This window comes from Arvicola amphibius, chromosome 5, assembly GCF_903992535.2.
Source record: "Arvicola amphibius chromosome 5, mArvAmp1.2, whole genome shotgun sequence".
Taxonomy (NCBI): Eukaryota; Metazoa; Chordata; class Mammalia; order Rodentia; family Cricetidae; genus Arvicola; species Arvicola amphibius.
Window position 1 is genome coordinate 109,030,651 of NC_052051.1, and position 14,061 is coordinate 109,044,711.

At 44.0% G+C, this 14,061-nt stretch overlaps 1 protein-coding gene across 2 annotated transcripts in view; it reads left to right on the forward strand.

The window, feature by feature from the left end:
- The first annotated feature begins 4,324 nt into the window (after nucleotides 1-4,324).
- Nucleotides 4,325-14,061, forward strand: part of Wdr33 (WD repeat domain 33) — a 105,616-nt gene continuing 95,879 nt past the window's right edge. For both annotated transcript variants that reach the window (XM_038331801.1, XM_038331802.1), the window contains exon 1: nucleotides 4,325-4,491. The gene's annotated coding sequence lies outside the window, so the exon portion shown is untranslated. The remainder of the gene's footprint in view (nucleotides 4,492-14,061) is intronic.

Consider the following 14,061-nt stretch of genomic DNA (forward strand, 5'->3'; position numbering starts at 1 on the left):
TGTGTGTGAGTGTGTGTGTGTGTGTGTGTGTGTATAAACTCGGAGTGGCACTGCCCAGAGTCCACTGAGCCCTTCCACATCAATCAGTCATGAAAAGGCAACTCCAAGCTTGCCTACAGTCAATCTGATAGAGGCATTTTTCCCAATTGTGGTTCCCTCTTAGATGACTCTGATTTGCAAAGTTGACAAATAAACAACTAAATAGCACAATTTACCCCTTGTCGACTCGACACATGAACTAATAACCTGAGTTGGAGAGATGGCTCAATACTAGCTGCTTCTTCCAGGGGATCTGTGAATGCTTATGTTCCCAGCACTTACATGGTGGTAACAACCATCTACAGCTCCAGTTTCAAGGATCCAACACCCCTTCTGACTCTATGGGTACTGCATACACCTGGCACACAGACATGTATGCAAAACACCCACACATAAAACAAAAATCTTTAAAGTTTTAATTCCAGAGTTTAAGATCTAGAGACAGGAGATTTCTGTGAGTTTAGGAGCAGGGTCTTCTACATAGTAAGTTCCCAGAACAGCCAGAAATCCATAGACCCTGTCTCAATAAAACAAAGAAAACTAATAAACACTCTAAAACACGAATAACCCTTCCTTGTTTATCCCAACTCTCATGTTAATATCAAGGTCACAATATAAATACAGTTCATTACTGGATGTGGTGATGCATGCCTTTAATTCCATCACTTGAAAGGCAGAGGTAGGCAGATCTCTGAGTTCAAGGCCAGCCTATCTACAAAGAGAACTCCAGAGCAGTTAGGGCTACAATTTGATCATGTCTCAAAGACCTGTCCCCTAATCCCCTCTCCCCCAAAAAACAAAAGAAACCAAAACAAATAAGCAAGCAAGCAAATAACTAAATTCCTTCAGTTGGGACTGTAGAGAGGACTCAGCCAATAGCACAGTTTGTTCTTGCAGAGGATGTGTGTGTTTGAGGGGTTGGGGGTTGGAGAGATGACACAGTGGTTAAGAACACTTGCTGCTGCAGAGGATCTAAATTAAATTCCCAGCAATAACATGGCAGCTCAGAGTGCCTGAAACTTCAGTTCCAGGAAATCCAGTGCTCCCTTCTGCCCTTCACCAGGGATGCCAATGGTGCATAGACATTCATGCTGGCAAAACAGCCATGCACACAACAACCTACATCAAAAGGTAAGAGCCAGGACACAGTTACAGTCAGAGCAGAATCAACATCCAGCAGTGTAAATCAAACCCTGTAGTTCACTGTCCTCTACCTGAGATTCAATCTCGTCTGGACTGCAAAAGCCTCGTGAGGCTTCAACCTTACCATTCTGCCACCCACAGCCCACATGGCTTGCCTTGTAGGATCAAGGCAGCTCCGTTCGACACTTGCTGCTGTCCTTGCCAGTCACCCCACGGTACTAGTGTCACTAGAATGCTGGACTCTCCATTGCCACTGAAGTTGCATCTTCACCAGTTGTGTCTCCGGGCCTCTTCAGGGACTGGCCCTGCTGCATGGGCAAAGCATCAGTCTATTTCCCTGAGCCCTCAATACTGGGGTCTCCACTGTAACTGAGACTACACCCTCACCAATTGCCTGCTGCCTTCTGTAAGGACTCCAGCCTTGTTATATGACGCTAAGTCCCAGCTGCTCTCCATAAGCCCTTCAAGCCTTCAAAATCAGTACCATGTGGGAGATGCTTACATATTACCAAGTTCAGCTGCTAGTAATGTACATGTGCACACACAAATAAAAAAATATATAATTTTAAAATAAAGGGCCGGAGAAATGGCTCAGTAGCTAAGAGTACATACCGCTCTTGTAGAGAACTCCTGTTCAGTTCCCAGGACCCACGATGAGTGGTTTATAACTTCGAGTAACTCCAGCTTCAGGGGATTTGACACTTTTGGCTTCTCAGGACACCTGCACATATATGTGTATATACACTTATGCTTTTTATTCGAAACAATCTTTAAGAATTTAAAGATAGGGCTGGAGAGACAACTCAGTGGTTAAGAGCACTGCCTGCTCTTCTAAAGGTCCTGAGTTCAATTCCCAGCAACCACATGGTGGCTCACAACCATCTGTAATGAGATCTGGTGCCTTCTTCTGGCCTGAAGACATGCTTGCAGGCAGAATACTCTATACACAATAAATAAATCTTTAAAACAAAAAAAGAGAAAAAGGAAAAAACAAACTACAACAACAACAAAAAATGGGCCACAGGGCCGGGTGGAGGTAGAGGCAGGAGGATCACTTGAGTTTGAGGGCAACCAGGTTCACAGAGTGATTTACAGGCTGGCCAAGGCTACATAATAAGACCCTGTCTCAAAACAAAACAAAACAAAACAGATGAGTCTTGGGGTCAATCAGTTGACTGTTCCTTTGGACATAATTCAAATGTAACTAAAATGCACACAAAGGAAAGGGGGGGAAGTGTCTTTAATAATGCGAAAGGCAATTTTTGCTACTTACTAGGCCCTGATTACTCTAATATTTAAAAAAAAAAGAATTTAAAAATAAGCTGGGCGGTGGTGGCACACACTTTTAATCCCAGCACTCGGGAGTCAGAGACAGATGGATCTGCGTGAGTTCAAGGCCAGCCTGGTCTACAAGAGCTAGTTCCAGGACAGGTGCCGATGCTACCGAGAAACCCTGTCTCGTAAAACCAAAACCAAACCGAACCAAAACAAAAAAGATTTAAAAATATACTTCTTAGGTGTATTGTCATAAGGACAGGAAGGTGACTACAGTATTGAATTTACTGAGAAAAAAGAAGAACTTCCACACCTTGAAGCATGTGGGGTTGTAGCAATTCCATCAGTTAAGTGAAAATGATTTCGACTAGTGCAAGCTTTCGGTAGCTAGTGTGTTAGGCTTTGGGGTTCTTACTCTTTCTGTCCTGTCTTCCGTGTTCCTGTTCGTGTGTGTGTGTTTGTGTATGCGCAGGCTTGTGCACACGTGCGTGCTTGCATGCCCTTGTGTGTATAGAGGCTAAAGGTGGCTGCTGGGTATGGTAGAGTGTGTCATTGATCCTAACACTTGGAAGGCAGAGGCAGGTGGTTGGTTCTCTGAGTTTGAGCTCAACGTGGCCTACATCTTGAGTTCTAAGACAGCTCTCCAAAGGGAGACTCAAGTCCTCTACAAGAACATTATACACTCTAAACCCCTGAGCCATCTCTTCAGCCTTTACATGCTTTCACTAAATTTGCAAAATAGTTTAAGTGCTTTGTTCACAATTTGGTTCTTGCTTTAGGGATAATAAACCCAGACCATGTAGACCATGTGAGCTGCTGCTAGCAAGGGTTAGGGGTCTGCCACACTTTTTTTTTTTTTTTACAAGAAGAAATTGTTTTGTTTTTTGAGACAGAGTTTCTTCTGTAGCTTTTGGAGACTGTCCTCGAACTAGCTCTTGTAGACCAGGCTGGCCTCGAACTCACAGAGATCTGCCTGCCTCTGCCTCCGGAGTGCTGGGATTAAAGGCGTGCGCCACCACCACCTGGCTAGGAAGAAATTACTTTGAAGAGTTATTTTCTCTTTGTTTCTGTTTCTTTTTGTGGATACAAAGATAGTCTTTTCTAACACTTTGACTTTATGTATTCAAGGATGCCTTTGAACTTCTGACCCTCCTGCCTCCATTTCAGTACTTCATCACCCCGAGTTTATGTAGTGCAATGGAGCAAAATCCGTATCCTTTTTATTAATTATAATAACTTTTTTTTTTGTTTTTTGTTTTGTTTTTCGAGACAGGGTTTCTCTGTGTTGCTTTGGAGTCTGTCCTGGAACTAGTTCTTGCAGACCAGGCTGGCATTGAACTCACAGAGATCCACCTGCCTCTGCCTCCCGAGTGCTGGGATTAAAGGCGTGCGCCACCACCGCCCGGTTTAATTATAATATTTCTGTGTACGTGTGCACACCAAGGAATAGTACAGTTGTTGGGAGATAATCTAAGGTAATCAGGCTAGGCTGCAAGATAGGCCTTGAATTCTCTGTAATCCTCCTGTCTCAGCTTTTTTTTTTTTTTTTCTGTGAGACAGGGGTTTCTCTGTGTAACAGTCCTGGATGTTCTGACTGTCTTAGCCACCACTCCCGGTTTGAAAAGGTGTCTTATTTAGTTTGGTAAAATGGGAAGTTTTTGAGAGTATCGATGATAGTTCACAAGGTGAAGAAAGTCAGCAAGGCGAAAGGCCCCAGCCTTATGATTCTGTCCCAACACCGACCCGACAGAAATCTTTGGACGCCGGAGATTCAGGCCACACCCTTCACCTGCGCGCATGCTCTTCCATGAGCCCTACGGGAGACCTGCGGCACAGGCGCGCGTGACGTACACCGTGCGGCCGTGATGACGCAAGTCGTACGCTCGGTGGCTCCTCGGGGAAGATGGCGGCTGCATCTTTGAAGGAGAGGAATTGAGAGTGGGGAGAAGGGAAGAGTACTAGGCGGGAGAGACATTCCCTGCGGCGCCGAAGGACACCGCGCTCGCGGTTAGGCGCCCATTCCGGCCCTCCACGGTGAGTGCGCGCCGGGGCCTGTGAGGGCCGCGGGCGGTCGCGCTCCGCCATTTTCGGGCCCGGCCGTTGCGTGCTTGGGGGGACCGGAGGAGACAGGTCGCCGGAGAGAATAGGACGGGCATCTGCGGGGCCGGCCGCGGCCGGTGGGGCTCCCAGCGGAGGGTCTTTGGGGAGGAGGAGGCCGTGCGACAACCTAGGCCTAGCCGGCACGGCGAGGCCGCTCGCAGAGACGCGAAGTTCGGAGGAAGGAAGCGCGTTGGGATGGGAGTGCGCCTTTGAGGGCTGCCCAGAAGGGGGCTGGAGAAGTTTCTGGGAATCCGGAGAAACATCTGGAGAGTCCGCCTGGATGCTTTCTAAAATTGAGATCTGTGTTGGGGACCCGAGAAAGGCCGAGCCTGGCGCTTTGCACGAGTTTGATTCCTATGTGGCTCGTTACAAATGTCCCACTAAGCACTAATTGACCATTGCCAACTGGAAATTGAATTCTGGTCTCAATATGTGAGAGAAACAAAGGCCTCCTGGCAACTGGATAATTATGGTCTTAGAAAGCGTCTCTCGTTTTCTTTTCTTCTTTTCCCAATTTCTTTGAGTCTGGTCTAGTTGTGTTGCCCAGGTTCGCCGAGAATTTCCATTCTCCCACCTGCCGGGCACAAGGAGAGATTATAAGCGCTCACTCTACCTGGCTTGGCTAGCGGTCTTTTTTATTGTTTTGTTTTGGTTTGATTTTTATTTTACTTATGGTATAGAGGTTCACTGTGTATCCAGGCTGGCCTAGAAACTCAGCTCATTATGTAGCCTAAGTTTCGAACTCATTCACTCAACCGATGCGGTGAATAGCCTGAGCCCCATTAGACTTGGCTGTAACCCAGACTGGCACCAACTTGCTGTGTACCTGACCTGGCCTTCCTCTTTGATCCTCCTGCTTCCATTTCCCGAGTGGGATTAAAGGCGTGGGCCACACCTGACCTAGAATTCCTGTGCTTTTTTAAATCGAAGAATATTACATTTTAGTGTCTGTGCCCGCGCGCGCGTTCTCTCTCTCTCTCTCTCTCTCTCTCTCTCTCTCTCTCTCTCTCTCTCTCTCTCTCTCTCTCTCCCCCCCGTCCCCCTCTCTCCCCCTCCTTCTCCCTCTCTCCCCCCCTCTCGTCAGAAGATAGTTTGCTGGAGAACTCTTTTCCACTAAATGAGTCTTGGTTGAACTTAGGTTGCAGTAGATACTTTAACGCTGAGCCATTTATTGGGCTATAGTCTTGTGTTTATTTTTTTTTTTAAGAAAGTGTTAATATTTGGTTGTAACCCTTGTGGTTGGTGGCCTTCCTTGGATTGGGAATCAAAGTCAGAAAAGTATGTGTTAACGCTGTCAGGAATGCTTTAAAGTAGTTTCTAGATGGGAGGCATTAGCTATTCGGGAGCTTTGGATGACAGGAACCAAGGCACAGTGGTGACCTACACCAACCACTTGGGAGCAAAACTTTCACATATACTCTGGTTATAATGCAGGCAACCCTTTTGCCTGTGAATGTTTAACCCAAACAAAGAACAAAGCTCTTAGTGACTGTTAAAAGAAAACACTTTAATTGTTTCCCTGGTGGCATTTTTTCTTTTCCTAGTCTTAATTGCATTTGAGGCCCACCTTTCGTTGCCATTAGGTACTTTTGCATTTTGATTGATTTCCTTGCCCAGTAGAGGTAAAATACTGTGTGGATTTGGGTTGGGGCCAAACTTGAAGTGCTGTATTTAGCTTCTTTACTATAGGAAGTCATTTTCTGACTTCTTAAGTCCTATATTCAGAGCTTGCTTTGCTAACTAACAAAAAGACCATTAACAAAAAAAGTTCATTAGGTAACAGAAAGTCTTTCTTTTTTTGTTTAGTTTTGTTTTTGGTAGATATTATTTGATTATTGCCTGTTAAGCCCTTCTCTTCGTTGCTAACTGTGATTTAGGTTTAAGATTTCTACTTGGGGGCTGGAGAGATGGCTCAGAGGTTAAGAGCATTGCCTGCTCTTCCAAAGGTCCTGAGTTCAATTCCCAGCAACCACATGGTGGCTCACAACCATCTGTAATGGGGTCTGGTGCCCTCTTCTGGCCTGCAAGCATACACACAGACAGAATATTGTATACATAATAAATAAATATTTAAAAAAAAGATTTCTACTTGGACATGTTTTCTCTGGTGACATGCCTCTCCTACTGAAGCTTGTCAGCATGTTGGAGAGTATGGCGCACATCACTGTTCCTCTTTCTGGACTGTAAACATTTTAGCAATTTTCAGGTAGAGTAACAGCTTCATAAAATTTGTGTAATGCCTTATTTTCATAATTTAAGTGTTTATAAATTCCAGACTTGAGGAGATGTATTGGAAAGAAAATCATGGGATTCTGTAGCAGGTGACCTAGGTTTGCAAGCTGAATTCATCACTAACCTAGCTTTAGATCAAGAGGAAGAGTGTGATGAGTACTGAATTCAGGGGCTTGTCTATTTTAAGTGCATGTTACATCATTGAATCTCCAGTTCTAAAGCAATTAAGAAAAACTGGGTCAGTTAATTAAACTCTCTGAGTCTCAGTTTCCTTATATATAAAAATGATAATTGTTATGGGTGGGTTAGTACAAGCCTTAAATCCCAGCACTGGGAGGCAGAGGCAGGCAGTTTGAGGTCAGCCTGGTCTACATAGTGAGTTCCAGGCTAGACTATGTAGTGAATATAGGCTATCTCAAAACAAAACAAAACAAAGAAACAAAAAACCCACCAGAAAAGTGATTTCACTCTTTTTGGTCCCAGTAAGAAATATGATAATTTATTGAATGTGTATATTCCATATACTCACCACTCAGATAGACCAGGCTGGCCTTATAGAGAACCCCTGCCTCTGCCTCCTAAGCAAAGGAATTCCAGATGGTGTTCCACCACTTTGCCTTCCTTCATTGGTTGATGGGCATCTAGATTGGTTCCGTTTCCTGGCCATTGTAAATGGCAAAGGGTGTTATCTTTGATATGTAAATTTAAGGTTATACTGACCTAGGACTGGGTTAGCTGGCTCATAACCCTTTCAGCTTTTTTGAGGATATCCGTAATGGCTACAGAAGTTTACATTCTTTTTTTTTTGTTTGTTTTGTTTTTGTTTTTTGGTCTTTTGAGACAGGATTTTTCTGTAGTTTTGGAGCCTGTCCTGGAACTTGCTCTCGTAGACCAGGCTGGTCTCAAACTCACAAAGATCCGTCTGCCTCTTCCTCTCGAGTGCGAGTGCTGGAATTAAAGGCGTGGGTTGCCGCCACCACTGGGTTTATACAATATTCCCCCTGTATGTATACCTCTATGCCAGAAGGGGGCACCAGACTTAATTACAGATGGTTATGAGCCATCATGTGGTTGCTGGGAATTGAACTCAGGTCCTCTGGAAGAACAGCCAGTGTTCTTAACCTCTGAGCTGTCTCTCTAGCCCCTCCCCCTCCCCCGTTTTATTTTTTGAGACAGGGTCTTGCAGGTGGCCTGGAACTCACTATGTAGGCCAGGCTGGCCTCAAACTTGTATCAGTCAGTCCTCCAATCCTCTTGCTGCCACTATTTCTTGAGTACTAGGACTATAGATACGTGACATCACAGTCATCTTAAAGGTTATTTTTTGATTGTAGCCCAGGATAGTTTTCATGGGATATATCTAGCCTAACATGTACCTTGCTGCCTTTTTTGTTTTTTCAAGACGGTTTCTCTGTAGCTTTAGAGCCTGTCCTAGCACTGGCCCTGTAGATCAGGCTGGCCTTGGACTCACAGAGATCCGCCCGCCTCTGCCTCCTGAGTGCTGGTATTAAAGGTGTGCAATGCATCACTATCAGGTCTAAGTCCTGTAAGTCTTTAAAAAATTCTTATTATCCTCTGTGTATGTGTGTACACCTGTCTGAGTTTATATGCATCACGTATGTGCAGGAGCCCTTGGAGACCAGAAGAAGGTATATGTAATGGAAAAATTAAAAATTGCTGTGGGATCCCTGGTTCAGGCAGTGGGCAGGGGGTCCCGAGAGCCACGTCCTGGGCACCAGGAAACCGCGCCGCAGGTCTCCGAAGGTGGCTGGTCCCTGGTGGCGTGGCTGCAGTGGGCAAAAGACAGATGGATAGACACGCCATGCAGAGTGAGGTTGGATATTTATTAAGTGGGTTATGGAAGTATGGGAGGGAAAGGGGAGAAGAGGAGAGAGAGAGAGAGGGAGAGAGGAGAGAAGGGAGAGATGGAAGCTCCCTCTCTAAGAGGGATACAGAAAGGAGAGACTAAGACAGCCTGCCTCAGCAGATGGGGGAGGGAGTGGGCGTGGCTTGTCTCTTAAAGAGCCAGAACAACCATTATAGTATAGATATCCTGGAATTAGTGTTATAGGCTGTCTTAAACCCCCATGTGGACCTGGACATGGATACTCTTCAAGAGCGTAAGTCCTCTTAAGCCAAAGAGCCATCTCTCCCATCCCTAATATGATACATCTTCCTATGACTGATTTAAGTATACAACCAAGGTAGCTTTATTTAATTTTTATCTTATTTGCTTTCATTTACCTTTTGAAAATTACGTTTTGCCTACATGTTTTTCTGAGCACCCACCACATGCATGATTGGTTTCTGCAGAGGTCAGAAGAGGGTATCAGATGCCCTGGAACTGGGGTTAGGAAAGGTTGTGAGCCCCCATGTGGGTGCTGGAACCAAACCCAGGTACTGTGCTAGATCAACAAGTGTTCTTTTGTTTGTTTGTTTCTGTTTTTTCAAGATAAGGTTCTTCTGTAGCTTTGGAGCCTGTCCTGGAACTAGCTCTTGTAGACCAGGCTGACTTTGAACTCAGAGAGATCCTCTGGCGTCTGCCTGCCTCCTGAGTGCTTGGATTAAAGGCGAGCATCACCACCTCCCAGCTCCCAGCAAATGTTCTTAACTGCTGAGACTTCTCGCCACCTCCCTTCATTTACCCTTGAAGATTTTCTCTGTCAGTGTATTCAGGTGCTTAGTCATGGTTTTCCTGCCTCAGCCTCCTGAGTGCTGTGATTACAAGTGTATACCATTATGCCTGGCTCACCATCTGTATAAAACCAATAATGGATAAAACAATACCACCAAACTGCCACCAGTCATTTTGTGTTGATTCCTGTTACACTAGCACAGCGGTGCTCACAGCGCCACCTCCGCCCGGCTTAAATTTTTTATTCTTACATGTGTTCATCTGCCATTGCCCATGGCTGCACATGGAAGCCAGAGGTTGATGTCAACAGTCTTTCTCTACATTTTTTTTTTTTTTTTTTTTTGGTTTTTCGAGACAGGGTTTCTCTGTGGCTTTGGAGCCTGTCCTGGAACTAGCTCTTGTAGACCAGGCTGGCCTCGAACTCACAGAGATCTGCCTGCCTCTGCCTCCCGAGTGCTGGGATTAAAGGCGTGCGCCACCACCGCCCGGCTTTCTCTACATTTTTTTTATTTGTTTATTTTTGAGACTGGGTTTTACTGTGTAGCCGCCCTGGAACTTGCTGTGTTGTCCTTTAACTCAGAAATCTGCTTTCTCTGTCTCCCCAGATTAAAGGCTTGTACCAGTATACCTGTCTCTCTTTTGGGGTTTATCTCCTTGTCTTTCTCTTTGCCTTTCACAGGGTCTTACCTATATACCCAGAGATCTGCTTCCCTCTGCCTCCTGAGTTTAAAGGTGTGTGTCCTCACCCACTCCTGGCTGTCTCTCTTTCTTTTTTTTTAAAAAATTTTTTTTCTTTTGGTTTTTCAAGACAGGGTTTCTATTTGGCTTTGAAGCCTGTCCTGGAATTTGCTTTGTAGACCAGACTGGCTTCTTGAGGTCTGAGATTAAAGGCATGTGCAACTGCTGCCCTGCTTGCTTGTGCACTCCCCCCCGCCCCCCTTGTTGAGATAGAGTTTCTGTGTAGGCCTTCTTGTCTGCTGTCTTTAGCTCTGTAGACCAGGCTGGTCTCATAGAGATCTTCCTGCCTCTTCCTCCCGAGTCTGGGATTACAGGGGTATACCACCACTTTGGTTGGTCTATCTCATTTTCTGTCTCTTTTGTTTTTTAAGAGTTTACAGTTTCTATGTAGACTAGGCTGGCCTTAAACTCACAGAGATTCTCCTGCCTCTGCTGCCCTAGTACTGAGATCACAGGTATGTGCCACCAAGCCTGACTGAGACAGTCTCTTCATGAGCCTGGAGCTTGTCCTTTTTCCTAGACTGCCTGGTCATTGAGTTCCAGGGATCCTCCTGTCTCCCTTTTGCCCACCCCCACATAATATTGGGGTTGTAGATATGTACAACTGTATCTGGCTTTGTTTGCTTGTTTGTATTTGATTGCTTGGTTTTCACTGTGCCAGTGAAGGTGTGAACAACATGGAGAAGGAAGTCAGTTCTTCTTCCACTGTGTGAGTGCTGGGGATCAAACGCAGATTTTAGGCTTGGTATTAAGAGCCTTTACCAGCTAAGCCTTTTCACTGACCCCGTCCTAGCTTTTTTTATGTTAGCATCTGAACTCTGATGCTAAGGCTTGTGTAGCAAACACTTTACCTCCCCAGCCCCAGTATCCCCTCACTTTTTTATTTTTTATTTTGTTTTTTAATTTTTGAGACAACCTACTGTGTAGTCTTGGTTGGGCTGGAATTCCCTAGTAGATCAGGCTGGCCTTGAATTTAGAGATCCTTCTTCATCTCCCCCAGTGCTGGGATTAAAATGAGTTAATTTGTCCTCTTGCTGAGGACCTGGGTTGGGTTCACTTACCATCACCTGTATGGTAGTTCACAACCATCTGTAGCTCCAGTTCTAGCATTCCATGTTAGTTCTGACCTCTGTGGGCCCTGAGCATAGACATGGTATTTATACATGCAGCCAAGAACGCTCAGGTACATAAAATAAATTTATCTAAAAAAAAAAAAGACTTATGTACATCATGTACTTGTATGTCTGTTTTTTTGCTTATTTTTATTTAAACGATTAATTTTTAGTTTTTTTAAAATTTGTTTGATTTCCCAAAAAATATTTATTTATTTATTTATTTATTTATTTATTTATTTATTATGTATACAATATTCTGTCTGTATGTATGTGTGCAGGCCAGAAGAGGGCACCAGACCCCATTACAGATGGTTGTGAGCCACCATGTGGTTGCTGGGAATTGAACTCAGGACCTTTGGAAAAGCAGGCAATGCTCTTAACCTCTGAGCCATCTCTCCAGTCCCTGATTTTTTTTTTTTTTTTTTTTTTTTTTTTTTTTTTCCGAGACAGGGATTCTCTGTGTAGCCCTGACTGTCAAAAAACTGTTAACCAGGCTGGCCTCTGCCTGCCTCTGCTTGCTGAGTGCTGGAATTAAAGGCATGCACTGCCACCCATTTTAGTTTTTGATTATGTGTACATGTCTTGTGCACAGTATCCACGGAGTCTACAAGGGGACGTTGAATTCCCGGGGAGCAAAAGTTACAGGCAATTGTAAGCCACCTTATTTGGGTACTGGGAACTGAACTCAGGTCCACTGAATAAACAGGAAGCACTTCTTAACCACTGAGCCTGCTCGCTAGCCTGATTTTTTTGATTTTTGTTTTTAATAGAGTTTTCCTAGGTGGCTTGGATTGACTTTGAGCTTGCTGTTTTTCTGCCTGCCTTCTTTGCTTGTTTGTTTTCTTTTGTTTTTCCAAGACAGGGTTACTTTGGCTGTCCTGGAATTAGCTCTGTAGACGTGGCTGACCTTGAACTCAACAGAGGTCCACCTGTCTGCCTCCTGAGTGCTGGGAGTAAAGGCGCGTGTCAGCCACCACCATGCCTGACTTAGTAGGTGATTTTTGTCATTGAATGAACACCACAAAATGTGCTTGCACACCCACTGTGATGGTATAGGTCAGTCAGTCTATGTGATTTTTTTTTGTGTGTATGTGTGTGAGGAGGGTGTATTTCATTTTTATTTAATCATCCATCCATACATACATTTGTTTTTCCTCTTTAGCTTTGGAGCCTATCCTGGAACTCTCTCTGTAGACCAGACTGGTCTCGAACTGCCTGCCTCTGCTTCCTGAATGCTGGGATTAAAGGCATGTGCTACCACCGCTTTTATTGTGTTTTTGAGACAGGGTCTCACTATTGTAGTTCTGGCTATTCTGGAACTCACTATGGAGACCAGGATGGCCTTGAACTCGAGATCTGCCTGCCTCTGCCTTTTCAATGCTGGATTTAAAGGTGTGAGCCACCATCGCCTGGCTTCTGCATGACTGCTTTTTAAAAAAATTTTATTATGTATATAGTGTTCTGCCTGTATATTTACCTGCAGGCCAGAAGAGGGCACCAGACCTCATTATAGATGGTTGTGAGCTGGGAATTGAACTCAGGACCTTGGGAAGAGCAGTTAGTGCTCTTAATCTCTGAGCCATCTCTCCAGCACTTTTGGATGACTTCTCTATGCAGTCAAGAGACAAATATGAAACTTCTGCCAACATAATAAAGTATACTCTGTACATTTATTTACTTTTGTCTGGGTAGCTAATGCTGGAATTTAGTGTCGTTCTGCCTCAACTTCCCAAATACTAGGCATGGTGCTTTATACCACATACATAAACCTATATATGTATTTACACACATATAAAACATGTATACATATGTCGTATATATATGTTTATACATACACATACTAAATAGGACTATACTTTAAAAGGAGTACACTCTGAAATGGTTTTATATAGTATACATAAATCTGTAGTGTCATAATTGCTTATTGCCATTGTCACTTGTATGTAATTGTTTATTGCCGTTGTGTTGGATAATTCAGAATTTAGTGTGCTATGTTTTTATGTATCTAATATATATATTTGCATATACCAGCATCTTTACAAATATAAGTAATGTTTTATGCTACAATGTGAGGTGTAACTTTTATGCTATGCTGTGACTTCACTAGGCAATAGGGATTTTTATTTTCATTATAATGGTAGGATACCAGGTTTGTTTATGTGGTCCTTTGTTGACTGTCATATTTTAATAGGACACAATATCAGGGATGAAAGCATTTTAAAAAAGATTTTACAGATGGTAAAATAGTAATGAGATATCATGAACCTTTGCCCTAAAAATTGGTGATGAGGGAGAAATTAATTTTGTTACTGTACAAACCACCAAAACTAATTAAAGAACCAAAAACCAGTCTACCTTCAAGAGCATCAGAAAGGCTAAAGAATTCCTAAAACCTTCCAAAACCACATTGAATGGCCGAGGGAGCTGTGACTGTCTTGATTTGTAGCTATGAGAAAATGATGCTTATGGCCACTAGTTGCAGGAAAAGTCACTCCTGCCTAACTTGGTGATTGCTAAATTATGTGGATTTCTCTGTCAGGACATTTTATATGATGGTAGTCTCTGTTCTTATACACAGTTGTACAGTCTGCTGGGCTGTCTTGAAACACCCAGGATTTTTATTGTTTCTCAACACGACATGACACCCCCACCACTACCCCATTTCTACCTCTCTCCTTGCCTTCCTCATCTCCCTCTCTTCCTGTCTATGTCCCTCCCCATACCTATGGGACAGGGTCTTACTATGTAGCTCCTGGCTGGCCTGGAATCCTATGTTGACCAGGCT